Here is a 24,668-nt window from a genome sequence, read left to right on the forward strand (position 1 = left end):
TAGCACACCTTGGCACCCACCCACCCTCGCACCCAACCTCGCACCCAACTTAGCACCTTTGAACCCACATTGGCACTCACCCTGACCCTGGCACCTTGGAACCCACATTGGCACTCACCTTGACCCTGGCACCCACCTTTGCACTCACCTTGGGACCCACCCTGGCTCCCACCTCGGCACCCACCCAGACACCCACCTTGGTTCCTTGGCACCCACCTTGGATCCTTGGCACCCACCCCGACACCCACCTTGGCACGCAACTTGGCTACTTGCCACCCACCTTGGCTCCTTGACGCCCACCCCGACAACCACCCCGTGACCTACCCTGGCTAGGGTTGGTGCACACCCACCCTGGTGCCCACCTTGGCACCCACCCCATGACCCACCTTGGCACGCACCTTAGTACCCACCCCGTTACCCACCCTAGGACCCACCCCGTGACCCACCTTGGCCAGGGTGGGTGCCTTGGTGCGCACAACTTGCCTGGGCTGCACACCAGGGCGGGCTCAAGATGGCACCCGCGTTCCGTTTTTTTCACTATCTTTCAAAACGGAAATTTTAAAATCTCGTTTTTTTTTTTTTTTTGCCTTTTCTGGAAATTAGTGAAGGCAGCGCATCAAAGGTGCGCAATGCTGGTGCGAACCCGGGAGCGCTCCGATGTGTGCTCCAAGGTGCGGCGTGCACGAAGTCCGAGCCCGGCTTGCCCCGGGTGCGCACCTCGCGTGCACCTTCGCCGGGGTGAGCACCTTGGCTGGGTTGCGCGCCCTGGTGCGCACCAAGGAGCGCTCTGAAGTGTGCTCCAAGGTGCGGCGTGCACGAAGTCGGAGCTCGGTTTGCCCCGGGTGTGCACCTCGGGTGCGCACCTCGCGTGCACCTTCGCTGCGGTGGGCACCTTGGCTGGGTTGCGCGCCTTGGTGGGCACCATGCAGTGCACGAAGTCGGAGCCCGGTTTGCCCCGGGCGCGCACCTCCGCCAGGGTGGGCACCTTGGTGCGCACAACTTGCCTGGGCTGCGCACCAGGAAGGGCTCAAGATGGCACCCGCGTTCCGTTTTTTTCACTATCTTTCAGAACGGAAATTTTAAAATATCGTTTTTTTTTGCCTTTTCTGGAAATTAGTGAAGGCAGCGCATCAAAGGTGCGCAACGCTGGTGCGAACCTGGGAGCGCTCCGATGTGTGCTCCAAGGTGCGGCGTGCACGAAGTCGGAGCCCGGTTTGCCCCGGGTGCGCCCTGGTGGGCACCATGGTGCGCACCAAGGAGCGCTCCGAAGTGTGCTCCAAGGTGCGGCCTGCACGAAGTCGGAGCCCGGTTTGCCCCGGGCGTGCACCGCGGGTGGGCACCTTGGTGCGCATGCCTTGCCTGGGCTGCGCACCAGGGCGGGCTCAAGATGGCACCCGCGTTCCGTTTTTTTCACTATCTTTCAAAACGGAAATTTTAAAATCTCATTTTTTTTTGCCTTTTCTGGAAATTAGTGAAGGCAGCGCATCAAAGGTGCGCACCTCGCTGCCCACCACGGTGCGCAACGCCGGTGGGCACCCGGGAGTGCTTCGAAGTGTGCTCCAAGGTGCTGCGTGCACGTTGTCGGAGCCCGGTTTGCCCCGGGTGCGCACCTCGCGTGCACCTTCGTCGGGGTGGGCACCTTGGCTGGGTTTGCCCCGGCTGCGCTCCGAAGCGGGGTTATTGGAGCGCCGCCTCTTTTTTTGTCGGAGCGTTTGGTGGGGTTTCTCGCATTGGCTCTTCCCAGGCCCGGTTGCCACCCTGGCGCGCACGAAGTCGGAAGTAGGGTTAATTGCCCGGGTGCGCACCTTTGCCAGGGTGGGCACCTTACCTGGGCTGTGCACCAGGGCGGGCTCAAGATGGCACCCGCGTTCCGTTTTTTTCACTATCTTTCAAAACGGAAATTTTAAAATCTCCTCTTTTTTTTGCCTTTTCTGGAAATTAGTGAAGGCAGCGCATCAAAGGTGCGCACCTCGCTGCCCACCTTGGTGTGCTCTGAGGTGCGCACCCGGGAGCGCTACGAAGTGTGCTCCAAGGTGCGGCGTGCACGTTGTCGGAGCCCGGTTTGCCCCGGGTGCGCACCTCGCCTGCACCTTGGCCGGGGTGGGCACCCTCGCTGGGTTTGCCCAGGGTGCGCTCCGAAGCGGGGTTACTGGAGCGCCCCCTCTTTTTTTGTCAGAGCGTTTGGTGGGGTTTCTCGCATTGGCTCTTCCCAGGCCCGGTTGTTGGGTGCGCTCCCACCCTGGCGCGCGCGAAGTTGGAAGTTGGGTTAATTGCCCGGGCGCGCACCTTCGCCAGGGTGGGCACCTTGGTGCGCACACCTTGGCTGGGCTGCGCACCAGGGCGGGCTCAAGATGGCACCAGCATTCCCTTTTTCTCACTATCTTTCAAAACGGAAATTTTAAAATCTCGTTTTTTTTTGCCTTTTATGGAAATTAGTGAAGGCATCGCATCAAAGGTGCGCACCTCGCTGCCCACCTTGGTGTGCTCCGAGGTGCCCACCACGGTGCGCTCCGAGGTGCCCACCACGGTGCGCAACGCCGGTGCGAACCCGGGAGCGCCCCGATGTGTGCTCCAAGGTGCGGCGTGCACGAAGCCGGACCCCGGTTTGCCCCGGGTGCGCACCTCGCGTGCACCTTGGTGCGCACACCTTGGCTGGGTTGCGCGGCCTGGTGGGCACCATGGTGCGCACCAAGGAGCGCTCCGAAGTGTGCTCCAAGGTGCGGCGTGCACGAAGTCCTAGCCCGGTTTGCCCCGGGTGCGCACCTTCGCCGCGGTGGGCACCATGGCGTGCACGAAGTCGGAGCCCGGTTTGCCCCGGGTGCGCACCTCGCGTGCACCTTCGCCGGGGTGGGCACCTCGGCTGGGTTGCGCGCCCTGGTGCGCACCAAGGAGCGCTCCGAAGTGTGCTCCAAGGTGCGGCGTGCACGAAGTCGGAGCCCGGTTTGCCCCGGGTGCGCACCTTCGCCGCGGTGGGCACCCTGGTGCGCACCATGGCGTGCACGAAGTCGGAGCCCGGTTTGCCCCGGGTGCGCACCTCGCGTGCACCTTCGGCGGGGTTGCGCGCCCTGGTGCGCACCAAGGAGCGCTCCGAAGTGTGCTCCAAGGTGCGGCGTGCACGAAGTCGGAGCCCGGTTTGCCCCGGGTGCGCACCTCGCGTGCACCTTCGGCGGGGTTGCGCGCCCTGGTGGGCACCATGGTGCGCACCAAGGAGCGCTCCGAAGTGTGCTCCAAGGTGCGGCGTGCACGAAGTCGGAGCCCGGTTTGCCCCGGGTGCGCACCTCGCGTGCACCTTCGCCGCGGTGGGCACCATGGCGTGCACGAAGTCGGAGCCCGGTTTGCCCCGGGTGCGCACCTCGCGTGCACCTTCGCCGGGGTGGGCACCTCGGCTGGGTTGCGCGCCCTGGTGCGCACCAAGGAGCGCTCCGAAGTGTGCTCCAAGGTGCGGCGTGCACGAAGTCGGAGCCCGGTTTGCCCCGGGTGCGCACCTCGCGTGCACCTTCGCCGCGGTGGGCACCATGGCGTGCACGAAGTCGGAGCCCGGTTTGCCCCGGGTGCGCACCCCGCGTGCACCTTCGCCGGGGTGGGCACCTCGGCTGGGTTGCGCGCCCTGGTGCGCACCAAGGAGCGCTCCGAAGTGTGCTCCAAGGTGCGGCGTGCACGAAGTCGGAGCCCGGTTTGCCCCGGGTGCGCACCTCGCGTGCACCTTCGCCGCGGTGGGCACCTTGGCTGGGTTGGGCACCATTGAGCGCTCCGAAGTGTGCTCCAAGGTGCGCACCATGGCCCTCCAAGGTGCGCAGCATGGCGTGCACGAAGTCGGAGCCCGGTTTGCCCCGGGTGCGCACCTCGCGTGCACCTTCGCCAGGGTGGGCACCTCGGTGCGCACACCTTCTCAATGTTTTCTTGCCTTTTCTGGAAATTGGTGAAGGCAGCGCATCAAAGGTGCGCACCTCGGTGTGCTCCGAGGTGCGAACCCGAGAGCGCTCCGAGGTGCCCACGAAGTCGAAAGTCGGGTTAATTGCATTGTTTTCCCCGGGTGCGCTCCGAGGTGCGCAACATCGGTGCGCACCAAGGAGGGCTCCGAAGTGTGCTCCAAGGTGCGCACGATTCGGAGCTCGGTTTGCCCGGGGTGCGCACACCTTGGCTGGGTTGCGCACCCTTTGTGCGCTCCAAGGTGCGCACGAAGTCGGAGCTCGGTTTGCCCCGGGTGCGCACCTTCGCCAGGGTGCGCACCTTGATGCGCACGCCTTGGCTGGGCTGCGCACCTTGGTGGGCGCCATGGTGCGCACCTTTCGTGCGCTCCAAGGTGCGCACGAAGTCGGAGCTCGGTTTGCCCCGGGTGCGCACCTTGGTGGGCGCCATGGTGCACTCCGAGGTGCCCAAGATTGGTGCGCACCAAGGAGCGCTCCGAAGTGCGCTCCAAGGTGCGCAGGTGCGCGCGAAGTCGAAAGTTGGGTTAATTGTCCGGTTTGCCTCGGGTGCGCACCTTGCGTGCACCTTCGCCAGGGTGGGCGCCTTGGTGCGCACACCTTGGCTGGGCTGCGCACCCGGGCGCGCACACCTTGGCACCCGCGTTTCCTTCATTTTAAATTTTTTTTTTTTACAATCTCTCAAGTGGGAAATTCTATAATCTCAACTTTTTTTGCCTTTTCAGGAAACTTTTGAATGGAGCGCATCATTGGTGCGCTCCGAAGTGTGCTCCAAGGTGCGCACCTCTGGTGTGCTCCAAAGCTCTCTCCAGCTGCGTGCACCTGCCCCGGCCGCGCACCCGGCCCCGCCCAGCTTCGCTCACCTGTCCCGGGCGTCTGGTGCGGAACATTAGATTAAGAAACATCACCGTGCACCTTGGCCAACGTGCGCGACTCGACCGAGCGCGCACTGGCCGAGGTGCACACCGATTTCACCTGGGTGCGCGCGCAGCACCTCGGGCGCACCGGGGTGCGCGCACAACGCCCGGGTTGCACCGTGGCCTGTGTGCTCGGGGCGCCTCGGGTGCGCGCTCGGTGTCGCCCCCGCGCGCGCGGTAGTGCGGGCAGCGCACCCCGGCCCGGCCCGGCCCCGACGAGAACGCAAACGGGCAAAAGGTTTATTCAAATAGCATTGCGACGCCCGGCGAAAAACTAAGAAAGGGTGCAACACCGGGACTTCCCGGGAGGTCACCCATCCCAGTACTACTCCGGCCCAAGCGCGCTTAACTGCGGAGTTCTGATGGGATCCGGTGCACTAACGCTGGTATGATCGCACCCGTTATGAGCTTGTCGCAGTGTGTACTTAGCAAACCGCGACCCACGTGCGAATCCACCCCGGCCACCCACCCCCGTCGAGGTGCACACCCTCCCTCGCGAAGTGCGCCCCGTTCGCCAAGTGTGAGCCCTGCCCGGGTGCGCGCACCTTGCTAGGGCGTCGGGTGTGCACCCGGCCCGGCCTACGTGCGTGCACCTGGACGGGGCGTCGTGTGCGTGCAGTGTCCCGTCTGCAACGCGGTGCCCACACACCACCTCGGGCGCAACGACCTGCGCTCACATGTGGGCCGAGTGCACCTTGGTGCATGTTCGGGGCGCCTCGGGTGCACGCTCGATCTTGCCCCGGTGCACCAAGGCGCTCGGTTTGCCCCGGGTGCGCACTTGGTGCAAGGTGGGCACCCAAAATAGGGATCAAGCACCAAAACACAAGTTTCGGGATGCAAAATGGGACCCAAGGACCACAAATGCGTTCCAAGACCCATGATGGGTCCACGAGAACAAAAATGTGTTCCGAGACTTAATAAACAAATATTGGGTTTTAGGAGAAGAAACATGCTCTGATGCCCAAAACGAGAATCGACCCCGAAAAGGCCACAGGCCAAAAGTGGGATGCGAGACAAAAAAAAATGGGACCCGAGGACCAAAATTGGGTTCCCAGGTCGAAGACAGGGCAACCGGACAAGAAACGACCTCTAAGGCTCGAAATGAGTCCCGACGACTAAAACTTGACAAGAAGCACCCATCAGGCACCCAACTCGACACCCATGGGATGCCGACCCACCCGGGCTTCCACCTAGCACACCTTGGCACCCACCCACCCTCGCACCCAACCTCGCACCCAACTTAGCACCTTTGAACCCACATTGGCACTCACCCTGACCCTGGCACCTTGGAACCCACATTGGCACTCACCTTGACCCTGGCACCCACCTTTGCACTCACCTTGGGACCCACCCTGGCTCCCACCTCGGCACCCACCCAGACACCCACCTTGGTTCCTTGGCACCCACCTTGGATCCTTGGCACCCACCCCGACACCCACCTTGGCACGCAACTTGGCTACTTGCCACCCACCTTGGCTCCTTGACGCCCACCCCGACAACCACCCCGTGACCTACCCTGGCTAGGGTTGGTGCACACCCACCCTGGTGCCCACCTTGGCACCCACCCCATGACCCACCTTGGCACGCACCTTAGTACCCACCCCGTTACCCACCCTAGGACCCACCCCGTGACCCACCTTGGCCAGGGTGGGTGCCTTGGTGCGCACAACTTGCCTGGGCTGCACACCAGGGCGGGCTCAAGATGGCACCCGCGTTCCGTTTTTTTCACTATCTTTCAAAACGGAAATTTTAAAATCTCGTTTTTTTTTTTTTTTTGCCTTTTCTGGAAATTAGTGAAGGCAGCGCATCAAAGGTGCGCAATGCTGGTGCGAACCCGGGAGCGCTCCGATGTGTGCTCCAAGGTGCGGCGTGCACGAAGTCCGAGCCCGGCTTGCCCCGGGTGCGCACCTCGCGTGCACCTTCGCCGGGGTGAGCACCTTGGCTGGGTTGCGCGCCCTGGTGCGCACCAAGGAGCGCTCTGAAGTGTGCTCCAAGGTGCGGCGTGCACGAAGTCGGAGCTCGGTTTGCCCCGGGTGTGCACCTCGGGTGCGCACCTCGCGTGCACCTTCGCTGCGGTGGGCACCTTGGCTGGGTTGCGCGCCTTGGTGGGCACCATGCAGTGCACGAAGTCGGAGCCCGGTTTGCCCCGGGCGCGCACCTCCGCCAGGGTGGGCACCTTGGTGCGCACAACTTGCCTGGGCTGCGCACCAGGAAGGGCTCAAGATGGCACCCGCGTTCCGTTTTTTTCACTATCTTTCAGAACGGAAATTTTAAAATATCGTTTTTTTTTGCCTTTTCTGGAAATTAGTGAAGGCAGCGCATCAAAGGTGCGCAACGCTGGTGCGAACCTGGGAGCGCTCCGATGTGTGCTCCAAGGTGCGGCGTGCACGAAGTCGGAGCCCGGTTTGCCCCGGGTGCGCCCTGGTGGGCACCATGGTGCGCACCAAGGAGCGCTCCGAAGTGTGCTCCAAGGTGCGGCCTGCACGAAGTCGGAGCCCGGTTTGCCCCGGGTGTGCACCGCGGGTGGGCACCTTGGTGCGCATGCCTTGCCTGGGCTGCGCACCAGGGCGGGCTCAAGATGGCACCCGCGTTCCGTTTTTTTCACTATCTTTCAAAACGGAAATTTTAAAATCTCATTTTTTTTTGCCTTTTCTGGAAATTAGTGAAGGCAGCGCATCAAAGGTGCGCACCTCGCTGCCCACCACGGTGCGCAACGCCGGTGGGCACCCGGGAGTGCTTCGAAGTGTGCTCCAAGGTGCTGCGTGCACGTTGTCGGAGCCCGGTTTGCCCCGGGTGCGCACCTCGCGTGCACCTTCGTCGGGGTGGGCACCTTGGCTGGGTTTGCCCCGGCTGCGCTCCGAAGCGGGGTTATTGGAGCGCCGCCTCTTTTTTTGTCGGAGCGTTTGGTGGGGTTTCTCGCATTGGCTCTTCCCAGGCCCGGTTGCCACCCTGGCGCGCACGAAGTCGGAAGTAGGGTTAATTGCCCGGGTGCGCACCTTTGCCAGGGTGGGCACCTTACCTGGGCTGTGCACCCGGGCGGGCTCAAGATGGCACCCGCGTTCCGTTTTTTTCACTATCTTTCAAAACGGAAATTTTAAAATCTCCTCTTTTTTTTGCCTTTTCTGGAAATTAGTGAAGGCAGCGCATCAAAGGTGCGCACCTCGCTGCCCACCTTGGTGTGCTCTGAGGTGCGCACCCGGGAGCGCTACGAAGTGTGCTCCAAGGTGCGGCGTGCACGTTGTCGGAGCCCGGTTTGCCCCGGGTGCGCACCTCGCCTGCACCTTGGCCGGGGTGGGCACCCTGGCTGGGTTTGCCCAGGGTGCGCTCCGAAGCGGGGTTACTGGAGCGCCCCCTCTTTTTTTGTCAGAGCGTTTGGTGGGGTTTCTCGCATTGGCTCTTCCCAGGCCCGGTTGTTGGGTGCGCTCCCACCCTGGCGCGCGCGAAGTTGGAAGTTGGGTTAATTGCCCGGGCGCGCACCTTCGCCAGGGTGGGCACCTTGGTGCGCACACCTTGGCTGGGCTGCGCACCAGGGCGGGCTCAAGATGGCACCAGCATTCCCTTTTTCTCACTATCTTTCAAAACGGAAATTTTAAAATCTCGTTTTCTTTTGCCTTTTATGGAAATTAGTGAAGGCATCGCATCAAAGGTGCGCACCTCGCTGCCCACCTTGGTGTGCTCCGAGGTGCCCACCACGGTGCGCTCCGAGGTGCCCACCACGGTGCGCAACGCCGGTGCGAACCCGGGAGCGCCCCGATGTGTGCTCCAAGGTGCGGCGTGCACGAAGCCGGACCCCGGTTTGCCCCGGGTGCGCACCTCGCGTGCACCTTGGTGCGCACACCTTGGCTGGGTTGCGCGGCCTGGTGGGCACCATGGTGCGCACCAAGGAGCGCTCCGAAGTGTGCTCCAAGGTGCGGCGTGCACGAAGTCCTAGCCCGGTTTGCCCCGGGTGCGCACCTTCGCCGCGGTGGGCACCATGGCGTGCACGAAGTCGGAGCCCGGTTTGCCCCGGGTGCGCACCTCGCGTGCACCTTCGCCGGGGTGGGCACCTCGGCTGGGTTGCGCGCCCTGGTGCGCACCAAGGAGCGCTCCGAAGTGTGCTCCAAGGTGCGGCGTGCACGAAGTCGGAGCCCGGTTTGCCCCGGGTGCGCACCTTCGCCGCGGTGGGCACCCTGGTGCGCACCATGGCGTGCACGAAGTCGGAGCCCGGTTTGCCCCGGGTGCGCACCTCGCGTGCACCTTCGGCGGGGTTGCGCGCCCTGGTGCGCACCAAGGAGCGCTCCGAAGTGTGCTCCAAGGTGCGGCGTGCACGAAGTCGGAGCCCGGTTTGCCCCGGGTGCGCACCTCGCGTGCACCTTCGGCGGGGTTGCGCGCCCTGGTGGGCACCATGGTGCGCACCAAGGAGCGCTCCGAAGTGTGCTCCAAGGTGCGGCGTGCACGAAGTCGGAGCCCGGTTTGCCCCGGGTGCGCACCTCGCGTGCACCTTCGCCGCGGTGGGCACCATGGCGTGCACGAAGTCGGAGCCCGGTTTGCCCCGGGTGCGCACCTCGCGTGCACCTTCGCCGGGGTGGGCACCTCGGCTGGGTTGCGCGCCCTGGTGCGCACCAAGGAGCGCTCCGAAGTGTGCTCCAAGGTGCGGCGTGCACGAAGTCGGAGCCCGGTTTGCCCCGGGTGCGCACCTCGCGTGCACCTTCGCCGCGGTGGGCACCATGGCGTGCACGAAGTCGGAGCCCGGTTTGCCCCGGGTGCGCACCCCGCGTGCACCTTCGCCGGGGTGGGCACCTCGGCTGGGTTGCGCGCCCTGGTGCGCACCAAGGAGCGCTCCGAAGTGTGCTCCAAGGTGCGGCGTGCACGAAGTCGGAGCCCGGTTTGCCCCGGGTGCGCACCTCGCGTGCACCTTCGCCGCGGTGGGCACCTTGGCTGGGTTGGGCACCATTGAGCGCTCCGAAGTGTGCTCCAAGGTGCGCACCATGGCCCTCCAAGGTGCGCAGCATGGCGTGCACGAAGTCGGAGCCCGGTTTGCCCCGGGTGCGCACCTCGCGTGCACCTTCGCCAGGGTGGGCACCTCGGTGCGCACACCTTCTCAATGTTTTCTTGCCTTTTCTGGAAATTGGTGAAGGCAGCGCATCAAAGGTGCGCACCTCGGTGTGCTCCGAGGTGCGAACCCGAGAGCGCTCCGAGGTGCCCACGAAGTCGAAAGTCGGGTTAATTGCATTGTTTTCCCCGGGTGCGCTCCGAGGTGCGCAACATCGGTGCGCACCAAGGAGGGCTCCGAAGTGTGCTCCAAGGTGCGCACGATTCGGAGCTCGGTTTGCCCGGGGTGCGCACACCTTGGCTGGGTTGCGCACCCTTTGTGCGCTCCAAGGTGCGCACGAAGTCGGAGCTCGGTTTGCCCCGGGTGCGCACCTTCGCCAGGGTGCGCACCTTGATGCGCACGCCTTGGCTGGGCTGCGCACCTTGGTGGGCGCCATGGTGCGCACCTTTCGTGCGCTCCAAGGTGCGCACGAAGTCGGAGCTCGGTTTGCCCCGGGTGCGCACCTTGGTGGGCGCCATGGTGCACTCCGAGGTGCCCAAGATTGGTGCGCAACAAGGAGCGCTCCGAAGTGCGCTCCAAGGTGCGCAGGTGCGCGCGAAGTCGAAAGTTGGGTTAATTGTCCGGTTTGCCTCGGGTGCGCACCTTGCGTGCACCTTCGCCAGGGTGGGCGCCTTGGTGCGCACACCTTGGCTGGGCTGCGCACCCGGGCGCGCACACCTTGGCACCCGCGTTTCCTTCATTTTAAATTTTTTTTTTTTACAATCTCTCAAGTGGGAAATTCTATAATCTCAACTTTTTTTGCCTTTTCAGGAAACTTTTGAATGGAGCGCATCATTGGTGCGCTCCGAAGTGTGCTCCAAGGTGCGCACCTCTGGTGTGCTCCAAAGCTCTCTCCAGCTGCGTGCACCTGCCCCGGCCGCGCACCCGGCCCCGCCCAGCTTCGCTCACCTGTCCCGGGCGTCTGGTGCGGAACCTTAGAGTAAGAAACATCACCGTGCACCTTGGCCAACGTGCGCGACTCGACCGAGCGCGCACTGGCCGAGGTGCACACCGATTTCACCTGGGTGCGCGCGCAGCACCTCGGGCGCACCGGGGTGCGCGCACAACGCCCGGGTTGCACCGTGGCCTGTGTGCTCGGGGCGCCTCGGGTGCGCGCTCGGTGTCGCCCCCGCGCGCGCGGTAGTGCGGGCAGCGCACCCCGGCCCGGCCCGGCCCCGACGAGAACGCAAACGGGCAAAAGGTTTATTCAAATAGCATTGCGACGCCCGGCGAAAAACTAAGAAAGGGTGCAACACCGGGACTTCCCGGGAGGTCACCCATCCTAGTACTACTCCGGCCCAAGCGCGCTTAACTGCGGAGTTCTGATGGGATCCGGTGCACTAACGCTGGTATGATCGCACCCGTTATGAGCTTGTCGCAGTGTGTACTTAGCAAACCGCGACCCACGTGCGAATCCACCCCGGCCACCCACCCCCGTCGAGGTGCACACCCTCCCTCGCGAAGTGCGCCCCGTTCGCCAAGTGTGAGCCCTGCCCGGGTGCGCGCACCTTGCTAGGGCGTCGGGTGTGCACCCGGCCCGGCCTACGTGCGTGCACCTGGACGGGGCGTCGTGTGCGTGCAGTGTCCCGTCTGCAACGCGGTGCCCACACACCACCTCGGGCGCAACGACCTGCGCTCACATGTGGGCCGAGTGCACCTTGGTGCATGTTCGGGGCGCCTCGGGTGCACGCTCGATCTTGCCCCGGTGCACCAAGGCGCTCGGTTTGCCCCGGGTGCGCACTTGGTGCAAGGTGGGCACCCAAAATAGGGATCAAGCACCAAAACACAAGTTTCGGGATGCAAAATGGGACCCAAGGACCACAAATGCGTTCCAAGACCCATGATGGGTCCACGAGAACAAAAATGTGTTCCGAGACTTAATAAACAAATATTGGGTTTTAGGAGAAGAAACATGCTCTGATGCCCAAAACGAGAATCGACCCCGAAAAGGCCACAGGCCAAAAGTGGGATGCGAGACAAAAAAAAATGGGACCCGAGGACCAAAATTGGGTTCCCAGGTCGAAGACAGGGCAACCGGACAAGAAACGACCTCTAAGGCTCGAAATGAGTCCCGACGACTAAAACTTGACAAGAAGCACCCATCAGGCACCCAACTCGACACCCATGGGATGCCGACCCACCCGGGCTTCCACCTAGCACACCTTGGCACCCACCCACCCTCGCACCCAACCTCGCACCCAACTTAGCACCTTTGAACCCACATTGGCACTCACCCTGACCCTGGCACCTTGGAACCCACATTGGCACTCACCTTGACCCTGGCACCCACCTTTGCACTCACCTTGGGACCCACCCTGGCTCCCACCTCGGCACCCACCCAGACACCCACCTTGGTTCCTTGGCACCCACCTTGGATCCTTGGCACCCACCCCGACACCCACCTTGGCACGCAACTTGGCTACTTGCCACCCACCTTGGCTCCTTGACGCCCACCCCGACAACCACCCCGTGACCTACCCTGGCTAGGGTTGGTGCACACCCACCCTGGTGCCCACCTTGGCACCCACCCCATGACCCACCTTGGCACGCACCTTAGTACCCACCCTGTTACCCACCCTAGGACCCACCCCGTGACCCACCTTGGCCAGGGTGGGTGCACCCACCCTGGTGCCCACCTTGGCACCCACCCATCCTAGCACCCAGCCTGTGACCGGGCTTGGAACCCAACCTTGCACCCGTCTTGGCCAGTGTGGGTGCGCACCCATCCTGGCACCCACGTTGTGACACACCCTTTAACCCACGCACCCTAGCAGCCACGTTGGCACCCACCTTGGAACACAACCTAGCAACTTGGCACCCACCCCGTGACCCACCTTGGCATCCACCATAGCAGTCGCCCACTTGGCACCCACCTTGGAACCCAAGTTGGCACCCACCTCGGCACCCACCTTGACACTTGTGGACCCACCTTGCCACTCACCCTAGCATCGACCCATCCTAGCACCCACCCTGGCACCTTTGCACCCTAGCACTCACCCATCCTAGCACCTAACCTGTGACCCACCTTGACACTCACCCTCGCACCCACCTTGGAACCCAACCTAGCACCCACCCACCCTGACACCAACCCTAGCACCTACCCACCCTTGCACCCACCCTGTGACCCATCTTGGCACCCACCCATCCTACCACTCAACCTATCACCCACCTTCTCACCCACCTTGGCATCCACCTTAGCACCCACCCACACTGGCACCTTGGCACCCACCTCGGGCAAGGTGGGTGCACACCCACCCTGACACCCAATTTAGAACCAACCGAGCATGTTACCCACCTTGGCACCCACATTGCAGCCCACCCTAGTACCCACCCTATGACCCACATTGGCATCCACACCCTAGCACCCAGGCACCTCGACACCCGCCTTGACACGCACCCTAGCACTAAACCTGTGACCCACCTTGGAACTCACCCTAGAACCCACCCACCCTGTGAACCACCTTGGCATCCACCTTAGCACCCACCCACCTTGGCACCCACTCTAGCACTCACCCATCCTAACACCCAACTTGTTACCCACCTTGGCACCCGCCCTCGCGTCCACCTTGAAACCCACCCTAGCACCCACCCACGCAGGAGCCCACCTTGGCACCCAACCTAACACCCACGCATCCTGGCACCCAACTTGTGACCCACCTTGGAACCCACCCTAGTACCCACCTTTGAACCCACTATATCACCAACCCACCTTGGCACCCACCCTATGACCCTCTTTGGAATCCACCCTAGCACGCACCCACCCTGGCACCCACCATGGAGCGCACCCTAGCACCCACCCACCTCGGCACGCACCTCAACACCCACCTTGGTGTGCGCACTGCGCCAACCTCTCAAAGACCCTATGTGGTGCGCTCCAAAGTGTACACCTTTGGTGCGCTCCAAGGTGCGCACCTTTGGTGCACACCGAGGTGCACACCAAAGTGTGCACCGAGGTGAGCACCAAAGTGCACTCCAAGGTGCACACCAAGGCGTGCACCTTTGATGCGGTCAATGCAAACGAATTCGGAAGTTGGGGTCGATGTCCTAATCGCTGCTGCAGACTACACGTATGAGAATCGGACAAATAGCTTTATATAGGGGAGGTGTTGCGTTTGATGGGTCGACTCCCCTGGTTGTGTGCACTGCACCAACTTCAAAGACCCTGTCTTGTTTAAGAAGTCAAAAGTTGGGGTGGATGTCCTAATCATTGCTGCAGTCTACGCATGTATGAGAATCAGACAAATAGCTTATATAGGGGAGGTGTTGCATTCGGTGGGTTGACTCCCCTGGTTGTGCGCACTGCGCCAACCTCAAAGACCCCGCATAGCAGAAGAAGTCGGAAGTCGGATTTTGGTGAGCACCAAGGCGTGCACCTTTGGTGCGGTCAACGCAGACGAATTCAGAAGTTGGGGTGGATGTCCTAATCGTTGTTGCAGGCTACACATGTATGAGAATCAGACAAATAGCTTATATAGGGGAGGTGTTGGGTTTGATGGGTCAACTCCCTTGGTTGTGCGCATTACGCCAACCTCAAAGACCTTGTTTTCGTTAAGAAGTCAAAAGTTGGGGTCAATGTCCTAATGGCTCCTGTAGGCTACACATGTATGAGAATCGGACAAATAGCTTATATAGGGGAGGTGTTGGGTTTGATGGGTCGACTCCCCTGGTTGTGCGCATTACGTCAACCTCAAAGACCTTGTTTTCGTTAAGAAGTCAAAAGTTGGGGTCGATGTCCTAATTGCTCCTGTAGACTACACATGTATGAGAATCAGACAAATAGCTTATATAGGGGAGGTGTTGGGTTTGATGGGTTGACTCCCCTAGTTGTTCGCATTACACCAACCTCAAAGACCTTGTTTTCGTTTAGAAGCCGAAAGTTGGGGTCGATGTCCTAATTGCTCCTGCAGGCTACGCATGTATGAGAATCAGACAAATAGCTTATATAGGGGAGGTGTTGGGTTTGATGGGTCGACTCCCCTGGTTGTGCGCATTGCGCCAACCTCAAAGACCCTGCATTGCGGATGAAGTCGAAAGTCAGAGTTTGGTGTGCTACAAGGTGTGGTCGAAGGTGCTCACCTAGGTGTGCACCTTTGGAGCGCAGGAAAAGTGCCCTCCAAAAGTGCGCACCTTTGGAGTGCACAAAAGTGCCCTCCAAAAGTGCGCACCTTTGGAGCGCACAAAAGTGCCCTCCAAAAAGTGCCCTCCAAAAGTGCGCACCTTTGGAGCGCACAAAAGTGCCCTCCAAAAAGTGCCCTCCAAAAGTGCGCACCTTTGGAGTGCAGAAAAGTGCCCTCCAAAAAGTGCCCTCCAAAAGTGTGCACCTTTGGAGTGCACAAAAGTGCCCTCCAAAAGTGCGCACCTTTGGAGCGCAGAAAAGTGCCCTCCAAAAAGTGCCCTCCAAAAGTGCGCACCTTTGGAGCGCAGAAAAGTGCCCTCCAAAAAGTGCCCTCCAAAAGTGCGCACCTTTGGAGCGCAGAAAAGTGCCCTCCAAAAAGTGCCCTCCAAAAGTGCGCACCTTTGGAGCGCAGAAAAGTGCCCTCCAAAAAGTGCCCTCCAAAAGTGCGCACCTTTGGAGCGCACAAAAGTGCCCTCCAAAAAGTGCCCTCCAAAAGTGCGCACCTTTGGAGCGCACAAAAGTGCCCTCCAAAAGTGCGCACCTTTGGAGCGCACAAAAGTGCCCTCCAAAAGTGCGCACTTTTGGTGCGCACCAAGGCGCTGGTTCGGTCGTTGCAGGCGAGTTCGGAAGTTGGGGTCGATGTCCTGAGCGGAGGTGCAAACTACACAGGTGTCGGAATCGGACAAATAGCTTATATAGGGGAGGTGTATGCTTCGATGGGTCGACTCCCCAGGTTGAGCGCACCGCGCCAACCTCAAAGACCCTACGGTATGGATGAAGTCGGAAGTTGGGTCCGATGACCGATTCGATTAGTAGGTATGCTCATGAGGTCGGAATTTGGGTCCGATGACCTGCCATGTGCAGGAAGGCGAATGTTGGCACTGTGCGTTGCAAGGTGCACACCAAGGTGCTGGTGCGGTCTTTTTAGTCGAGTTCGGAAGTTGGGGTCGATGTCCTGATCGGAGGTGCAAGCTACACAGGTGTGGGAATCGGACAAATAGCTTATATAGGGGAGGTGTATGCTTCGTTGGGTCGACTCCCCGGGTTGAGCGCACCGCGCCAACCTCAAAGACCCTACGGTATGGATGAAGTCGGAAGTTGGGTCCGATGACCGATTCGATATGTAGGCATACTCGCGAGGTCGGAATTTGGGTCCGATGACCTGCCATGTGCAGGAAGGCGAATGTTGGCACTGTGCGTTGCAAGGTGCGCACCAAGGCGCTGGTTCGGTCGTTGCAGGCGAGTTCGGAAGTTGGGGTCGATGTCCTGATCGGAGGTGCAAACTACACAGGTGTGGGAATCGGACAAATAGCTTATATAGGGGAGGTGTATGCTTCGTTGGGTCGACTCCCCGGGTTGAGCGCACCGCGCCAACCTCAAAGACCCTACGGTATGGATGAAGTCGGAAGTTGTGTCCGATGACCGATTCGATATGTAGGCATACTCGCGAGGTCGGAATTTGGGTCCGATGACCTGCCATGTGCAGGAAGGCGAATGTTGGGACTGTGCGTCGCAAGGTGCGCACCAAGGCGCTGGTGCCGTCGTTGCAGTCGAGTTCGGAAGTTGGGGTCGATGTCCTGGTCAGAGGTGCAAACTACACAGGTGTGGGAATCGGACAAATAGCTTATATAGGGGAGGTGTATGCTTCGATGGGTCGACTCCCCGGGTTGAGCGCACCGCGCCAACCTCAAAGACCCTACAGTATGGATGAAGTCGGAAGTTGGGTCCGATGACCGATTCGATACGTAGGCATATTGGCGAGGTCTGAATTTGTGTCCGATGACCTGCCATGCGCAGGAAGGCGGAATTTGGGTCCGATGACCGAGTTGATGGCGTGCCATGCGCAGAAAGGCGGAATTTGGGTCCGATGACCGAGTTGATGTTGATGGCCCGCCATGCACAGGAAGGCGGAATTTGGGTCCGATGACCGATTTGAAGGCGTGCCATGCGCAGAAAGGCGGAGTTTGGGTCCGATGACCGAGTTGATATTGATGGCCCGCCATGCGCAGGAAGGCGGAATTTGGGTCCGATGACCTGACATACGCATGGAGTCCGACTCGGGGGCCGATGTTCGATTCGATGACTTGCATTGTGGGTAAAGTCGGAAGTTGTGGTCTTTGACCCGATTCGATGACCAGACTTCGGCTGCTTGAGAATCGGACAAATAACTTATATAGGGGAGGTAGTGTTCTCGAGCATCCTCCCCCCGTGCCCGTTTATGTCGATTGATGCTGGTGCTCGACTGGTTGGAGCGCTCGGATGCAAAAATCTTGCACCAGGATTTATCGATTGTGATGGACACGGCAAGTCTCCTGATTGCTATGCAGGAGCTCATCGTGAATCTCTATGCGGCCTTGGTATGGACTCGACCTGCGGAATGGTTCGGCAATGGTAGTCGCTCCAACACGTCCTTGCAATGGCCACAGAGGTGATTCGACTAGAGCTCCAGTCTAGCTTTTGGGTTGCTTGGCGGACTGGTATAGCCGCGATCGAGTTCCGGCCATGAACGTTTTAGATAGCTCTTGGGCTTTCTGGGACGGAAGTCGGAAGTTTGGGCTGTTGTCCGATTTGATGACCATTCTTCGGATGTGTGAGAATCGGACAAATAACTTATATAGGGGACTGTGTTGTCTCACGCAGCCCCCTCCGTGCCCCTCTATCTCGACCGATGTTGGTGCTTGAAAGGGTTGGGATCGCTCGGATTTATAAACGTGCACCACCATTTGTCGAGTGTGAGGGACGCGGCAGGTCTCCTAAATGCTATACGGGCGCTCTCTGAGAATCTCTATCCGGCCTCGACACAGACTAGTCTTGCTGAATGGTTTGGCACTGGTAGTCGATCCAACACGTCGTTGTTGTGGCCGCCTAGGCGATTCGATTCGAGCCCCCGTCTAGCTTTTGGGTTGCTTGGCGGATTTTGCCCTATCCGCAAGTGAGCTCGGTCCCTAAACGTTCGAGAAACCCGATTGCTATGCGCCGACTCTCTTTCTTGCGAGCCTCCATCTAGCTTTTGGGTCTCTACGGAACGGAAGTCGGAATCTGGGACCGTTGTTTGATTCGACGAGGCAGACTACGGTTGTGCGAGAATCGGACAAATAACTTATATAGGGGAGGTGTTGACTGGAGCATTCTCCCCCGTGCCCCTCTAACTCGACCAATGCTGGCGCTCGAACGGTGGTAGCGCTCGGATTTTCGTTGAGCGCCAGCATTGGTCGATTTAGAGGGGCATGCGAGATTCCCGAATGCTATGCGAGGGCTCTAACGGAAATGTCTATTGGTTTCGGTATGGATGCAATTGCGAGTGGTTCGGCAAAGGTAGTCGTTCCGATGCGTCCATGTCGTGGCCAAATCGATAATTCGATTTGAGCCCTCGTATAGCATTTGGGTCTCTCGATGTGATTCCGCATTCCAGTCCCTTTGGGCACTGCTTGAGCCGCATCCCAGGGGGTTCCCTTCCCAATAATCTGCCTCGCAACCCGATTGCTATGCGGTGAGGCTCCTCGGCCGCCTCGGAACTATCTGTGTATCAGACGCATCGCGGGATAAGGGGTTGGCAACGGTAGTCGCCCCAAGCGCGTCCGATGCTTGGACCATTCCGAGGCGGCCCTGAAGCCTCTTCCGTCTAGCCGTTGGGTCCTTCTCGCCGCATCCCTTGCCTCGCACCCCGATTGCTATGCGGTGAGGCTCCTCGGCCGCCTTGGAACTATCTGTGTATCAGACGCATTGCGGGATAAGGGGTTGTCACTGGTAGTCGCCCCAAGCGCGTCCGATGCTTGGACCATTCCGAGGCGGCCCTGAAGCCTCTTCCGTCTAGCCGTTGGGTCCTTCTCGCCGCATCCCTCGACTCGCACCCCGATTGCTATGCGGTGAGGCTCCTCGGCCGCCTTGGAACTATCTGTGTATCGGACGCGTCGCGGGATAAGGGGTTGTCACTGGTAGTCGCCCCAAGCGCGTCCGATGCTTGGACCATTCCGAGGCGGCCCTGAAGCCTCTTCCGTCTAGCCGTTGGGTCCTTCTCGCCGCATCCCTCGCCTCGCACCCCGATTGCTATGCGGTGAGGCTCCTCGGCCGCCTTGGAACTATCTGTGTATCGGACGCGTCGCGGGATAAGGGGTTGTCACTGGTAGTCGCCCCAAGCGCGTGCGATGCATGGACCATTCCCAGGCGGCCCTGAAGCCTCTTCCGTCTAGCCGTTGGGTCCTTCTCGCCGCATCCCTCGCCTCGCACCCCGATTGCTATGCGGTGAGGCTCCTCGGCCGCCTTGGAACTATCTGTGTATCGGACGCGTCGCGGGATAAGGGGTTGTCACTGGTAGTCGCCCCAAGCGCGTCCGATGCTTGGACCATTCCGAGGCGGCCCTGAAGCCTCTTCCGTCTAGCCGTTGGGTCCTTCTCGCCGCATCCCTCGCCTCGCACCCCGATTGCTATGCGGTGAGGCTCCTCGGCCGCCTTGGAACTATCTGTGTATCGGACGCGTCGCGGGATAAGGGGTTGTCACTGGTAGTCGCCCCAAGCGCGTCCGATGCTTGGACCATTCCGAGGCGGCCCTGAAGCCTCTTCCGTCTAGCCGTTGGGTCCTTCTCGCCGCATCCCTCGCCTCGCACCCCGATTGCTATGCGGTGAGGCTCCTCGGCCGCCTTGGAACTATCTGTGTATCGGACGCGTCGCGGGATAAGGGGTTGTCACTGGTAGTCGCCCCAAGCGCGTCCGATGCTTGGACCATTCCGAGGCGGCCCTGAAGCCTCTTCCGTCTAGCCGTTGGGTCCTTCTCGCCGCATCCCTCGCCTCGCACCCCGATTGCTATGCGGTGAGGCTCCTCGGCCGCCTTGGAACTATCTGTGTATCGGACGCATCGCGGGATAAGGGGTTGTCACTGGTAGTCGCCCCAAGCGCGTCCGATGCTTGGACCATTCCGAGGCGGCCCTGAAGCCTCTTCCGTCTAGCCGTTGGGTCCTTCTCGCCGCATCCCTCGCCTCGCACCCCGATTGCTATGCGGTGAGGCTCCTCGGCCGCCTTGGAACTATCTGTGTATCGGACGCGTCGCGGGATAAGGGGTTGTCACTGGTAGTCGCCCCAAGCGCGTCCGATGCTTGGACCATTCCGAGGCGGCCCTGAAGCCTCTTCCGTCTAGCCGTTGGGTCCTTCTCGCCGCATCCCTCGCCTCGCACCCCGATTGCTATGCGGTGAGGCTCCTCGGCCGCCTTGGAACTATCTGTGTATCGGACGCGTCGCGGGATAAGGGGTTGTCACTGGTAGTCGCCCCAAGCGCGTCCGATGCTTGGACCATTCCGAGGCGGACCTGAAGCCTCTTCCGTCTAGCCGTTGGGTCCTTCTCGCCGCATCCCTCGCCTCGCACCCCGATTGCTATGCGGTGAGGCTCCTCGGCCGCCTTGGAACTATCTGTGTATCGGACGCGTCGCGGGATAAGGGGTTGTCACTGGTAGTCGCCCCAAGCGCGTCCGATGCTTGGACCATTCCGAGGCGGCCCTGAAGCCTCTTCCGTCTAGCCGTTGGGTCCTTCTTGCCGCATCCCTCGCCTCGCACCCCGATTGCTATGCGGTGAGGCTCCTCGGCCGCCTTGGAACTATCTGTGTATCGGACGCGTCGCGGGATAAGGGGTTGTCACTGGTAGTCGCCCCAAGCGCGTCCGATGCTTGGACCATTCCGAGGCGGCCCTGAAGCCTCTTCCGTCTAGCCGTTGGGTCCTTCTCGCCGCATCCCTCGCCTCGCACCCCGATTGCTATGCGGTGAGGCTCCTCGGCCGCCTTGGAACTATCTGTGTATCGGACGCATCGCGGGATAAGGGGTTGTCACTGGTAGTCGCCCCAAGCGCGTCCGATGCTTGGACCATTCCGAGGCGGCCCTGAAGCCTCTTCCGTCTAGCCGTTGGGTCCTTCTCGCCGCATCCCTCGCCTCGCACCCCGATTGCTATGCGGTGAGGCTCCTCGGCCGCCTTGGAACTATCTGTGTATCGGACGCGTCGCGGGATAAGGGGTTGTCACTGGTAGTCGCCCCAAGCGCGTCCGATGCTTGGACCATTCCGAGGCGGACCTGAAGCCTCTTCCGTCTAGCCGTTGGGTCCTTCTCGCCGCATCCCTCGCCTCGCACCCCGATTGCTATGCGGTGAGGCTCCTCGGCCGCCTTGGAACTATCTGTGTATCGGACGCGTCGCGGGATAAGGGGTTGTCACTGGTAGTCGCCCCAAGCGCGTCCGATGCTTGGACCATTCCGAGGCGGCCCTGAAGCCTCTGCCGTCTAGCCGTTGGGTCCTTCTCGCCGCATCCCTCGCCTCGCACCCCGATTGCTATGCGGTGAGGCTCCTCGGCCGCCTTGGAACTATCTGTGTATCGGACGCGTCGCGGGATAAGGGGTTGTCACTGGTAGTCGCCCCAAGCGCGTCCGATGCTTGGACCATTCCGAGGCGGACCTGAAGCCTCTTCCCTCTAGCCGTTGGGGCTTTCTCGCCGCATCCCTCGCCTCGCACCCCGATTGCTATTCGGTGAGGCTCCTCGGCCGCCTTGGAACTATCTGTGTATCGGACGCATCGCGGGATAAGGGGTTGGCAGTGGTAGTCGCCCCAAGCGCGTCCGATGCTTGGACCATTCCGAGGCGGCCCTGCAGCCTCTTCCGTCTAGCCGTTGGGGCCATCTCGCTGCATCCCCCACCTCGCACCACGATTGCTATGCGGTGAGGCTCCTTGGCCGCCTCGGAACTATCTGTGTATCGGACGCATCGCGGGATAAGGGGTTGTCACTGGTAGTCGCCCCAAGCCCGTCCGATGCTTGGACTATTCCGAGGCGGCCCTACAGCCTCTTCCGTCTAGCCGTTGGGGCCATCTCGCCGCATCCCCCAGCTCCTCGGCCGCCTCGGAACTATCTGTGTATCGGACGCATCGCGGGATAAGGGGTTGGCAGTGGTAGTCGCCCCAAGCGCGTTCGATGCTTGGACTATTCCGAGGCGGCCCCGCAGCCTCTTCCGTCTACCCTTTGGGGCCATCTCGCCGCATCCCTCGCCTCGCACCCCGATTGCTATGCGGTGAGGCTCCTCGGCCGCCTGGGAACTATCTTCGTATCGGATGCATCGCGGGATAAGGGGTTGTCACTGGTAGTCGCCCCAAGCGCGTCCGATGCTTGGACTATTCCGAGGCGGCCCTGTGGCCTCTTCCGTCTAGCCGTTGGGGCCATCTCGCCGCATCCCTCACCTCGCACCCCCATTGCTATGCGGTGAGGCTCCTCGGCCGCCTTGGAACTGTCTTCGTATCGGAAGCATCGCGGGATAAGGGGTTGTCACTGGTAGTCGCCCCAAGCGCGTCCGATGCTTGGACTATTCCGAGGCGGCCCTGCAGCCTCTTCCGTCTAGCCGTTGGGGCCATCTCGCCGCATCCCCCACCTCGCACCCGGATTGCTATGCGGTGAGGCTCCTCGGCCGCCTTGGAACTATCTTCGTATCGGACGCATCGCGGGATAAGGGGTTGTCACTGGTAGTCGCCCCAAGCGCGTCCGATGCTTGGACTATTCCGACGCGGCCCTGTGGCCTCTTCCGTCTAGCCGTTGGGGCCATCTCGCCGCATCCCCCACCTCGCACCCCGATTGCTATGCGGTGAGGCTCCTCGGCCGCCTTGGAACCATCTTCGTATCGGACGCATCGCGGGATGAGGGGTTGTCACTGGTAGTCGCCCCAAGCGCGTCCGATGCTTGGACCATTCCGAGGCGGCCCTGAAGCCTCTTCCGTCTAGCCGTTGGGGCCTTCCCGCCCCATCCCTCGCCTCGCACCCCCGATTGCTATGCGGTGAGGCTCCTCGGCCGCCTTGGAACCATCTGTGTATCGGACGCATCGCGGGATAAGGGGTTGGCACTGGTAGTCGCCCCAAGCGCGTCCGATGCTTGGAGCATTCCGAGGTGGCCCTGAAGCCTCTTCCGTCTAGCCGTTGGGGCCTTCCCGCCCCATCCCTCGCCTCGCACCCCGATTGATATGCGGTGAGGCTCCTCGGCCGCCTTGGAACTATCTGTGTATCGGACGCATCGCGGGATAAGGGGTTGGCACTGGTAGTCGTCCCAATCGCGTCCGATGCTTGGACCATTCCGAGGCGGCCCTGCAGCCTCTTCCGTTTAGCCGTCGGGGCCTTCCCGCCGCATCCCTCGCCTCGCATCCCGATTCCTATGCGGTGAGTCTTCTCGGCCGCCGCGGAACTATACCTGTTATTGCTACTGCATCCTTCGGCTGGTAACCTCCTCTGCCGCCTTGGAATGTTCTCTTTGTCGGACGCGTCGCGGGATAAGGGGTTGGCACTGGTAGTCGCCCCAAGCGCGCCCGATGCATAGACCGCTCCGAGTTGACCTTGCTTTCAGCCTCTCACATGCATAGACCTCTCTGAGTCGACCCTGCAGCCTCTCACGTTTAGCCTTTGGAATCTCGCCTCACAACATGATTGCTATCCTTGATGCATCCCTTGCCTCGAGCCCTGATTGCTTTCTTGGCTGCATCCCTCCTCTCCTCACAGCCCGGTTGTCATCACTGCTTCATCCGTCGCTTCATGCATTCTGGCTGCTGGGCCCTTCCCACCGCACACCTCGATTGCTATCTCTTCTGCATCACACACCCCGATTGCTATCTCTGCTACATCCCTCGGCTCTCACTTCTGCATCCTTCGCCTCCCACCTCGATTGCTATCAATGCTGCATCCGTAACCTCACACCCCGATTGCTATGCGGGGAGGCTCCTTGGCCGCCTTGGAAATTTCTGTGTGTCGGACGCACCGCGGGATAAGGGGTTGGCACTGGTAGTCGCCCCAAGTGCGCCCGATTCTTAGACCGCTTCGAGGTGACCTCGTAGCCTCTTTCGTCCAGGCTTCCTGCCTTCAACGCCCTTTTTACACCTCGATTGCTATGCGCGGGCTCGTTGGCGTCTATCACCTCTCTGCGAAGAGTGGCACGATGATTGTTGGGGTAAATCGTAGCAGTCCGATCTCTGGCCTTGGGCCATTGTGAGGGCTGATCGATTTCCTGTGCGCATCTCGTGTTCGCCCAGTAACAGACTCGACGACTTGTAATCGGTCTTGTTCCCGATTGTTCCTGGAGGTAGTCTTCGGAACTCTTGGATTTGACCTGTCACTCGAACTGTCCTCTTCCGAGGATGCTTGTGTGTGTGTGCTTGTGCCATTTCCTTGGCGGTATTAACGAGATATTAAAGAGCGGAGTGAGCGCCTCGCCCAGCTATGTTTGGGGCTCTCACTCCCTTACCCGGTGTGCGACCGCTTTGCACGTAGGTTGCGGAGCATCGCGACTCTTTCGATGTTTGGCGGTTGTCTTCCGGTGATGCGTTGGTCCCGAAGTGCACGTTACTAGCATTTCTGCCATTGTTCTCGATCTTTGGCACGTTCCTTCGTTGCAATTGGATATATATCTCCGTTTATACGCGCAGGCTTCTCCCGCCTATTCAGCGCTGTCCCACTCTCAGCACTCTCGTGGTCTCCTTGGCTTCTCTCTCCCGTGAGCGAGCTCTCTTCTCGAGTCTTTTCCATGTCCCATGGAGGTTGCCTTGCGAAATTCGGGCACACAAACGTGACCGGATAAGAGCGGAATTGCCTATGAGGAGAAGCTCACCTTAGGGAGCAGCAATGCCGAGTGTTTCGACAGAGGG

The 24,668-nt window shown here is 60.9% G+C and overlaps 2 non-coding genes across 2 annotated transcripts; both read right to left on the reverse strand.

Annotated features, from left to right (window-relative positions):
• Positions 1–5,124: 5,124 nt before the first annotated feature.
• On the reverse strand, positions 5,125–5,243 carry LOC131870830 (5S ribosomal RNA). The gene has a single exon (XR_009369133.1). It is a non-coding gene; the product is annotated as a 5S ribosomal RNA (ribosomal RNA).
• Positions 5,244–11,158: 5,915 nt separating this feature from the next.
• On the reverse strand, positions 11,159–11,277 carry LOC131870827 (5S ribosomal RNA). The gene has a single exon (XR_009369130.1). It is a non-coding gene; the product is annotated as a 5S ribosomal RNA (ribosomal RNA).
• Positions 11,278–24,668: the final 13,391 nt, after the last annotated feature.

Source organism: Cryptomeria japonica, unplaced genomic scaffold (genome assembly GCF_030272615.1).
Source record: "Cryptomeria japonica unplaced genomic scaffold, Sugi_1.0 HiC_scaffold_351, whole genome shotgun sequence".
NCBI lineage: Eukaryota > Viridiplantae > Streptophyta > Pinopsida > Cupressales > Cupressaceae > Cryptomeria > Cryptomeria japonica.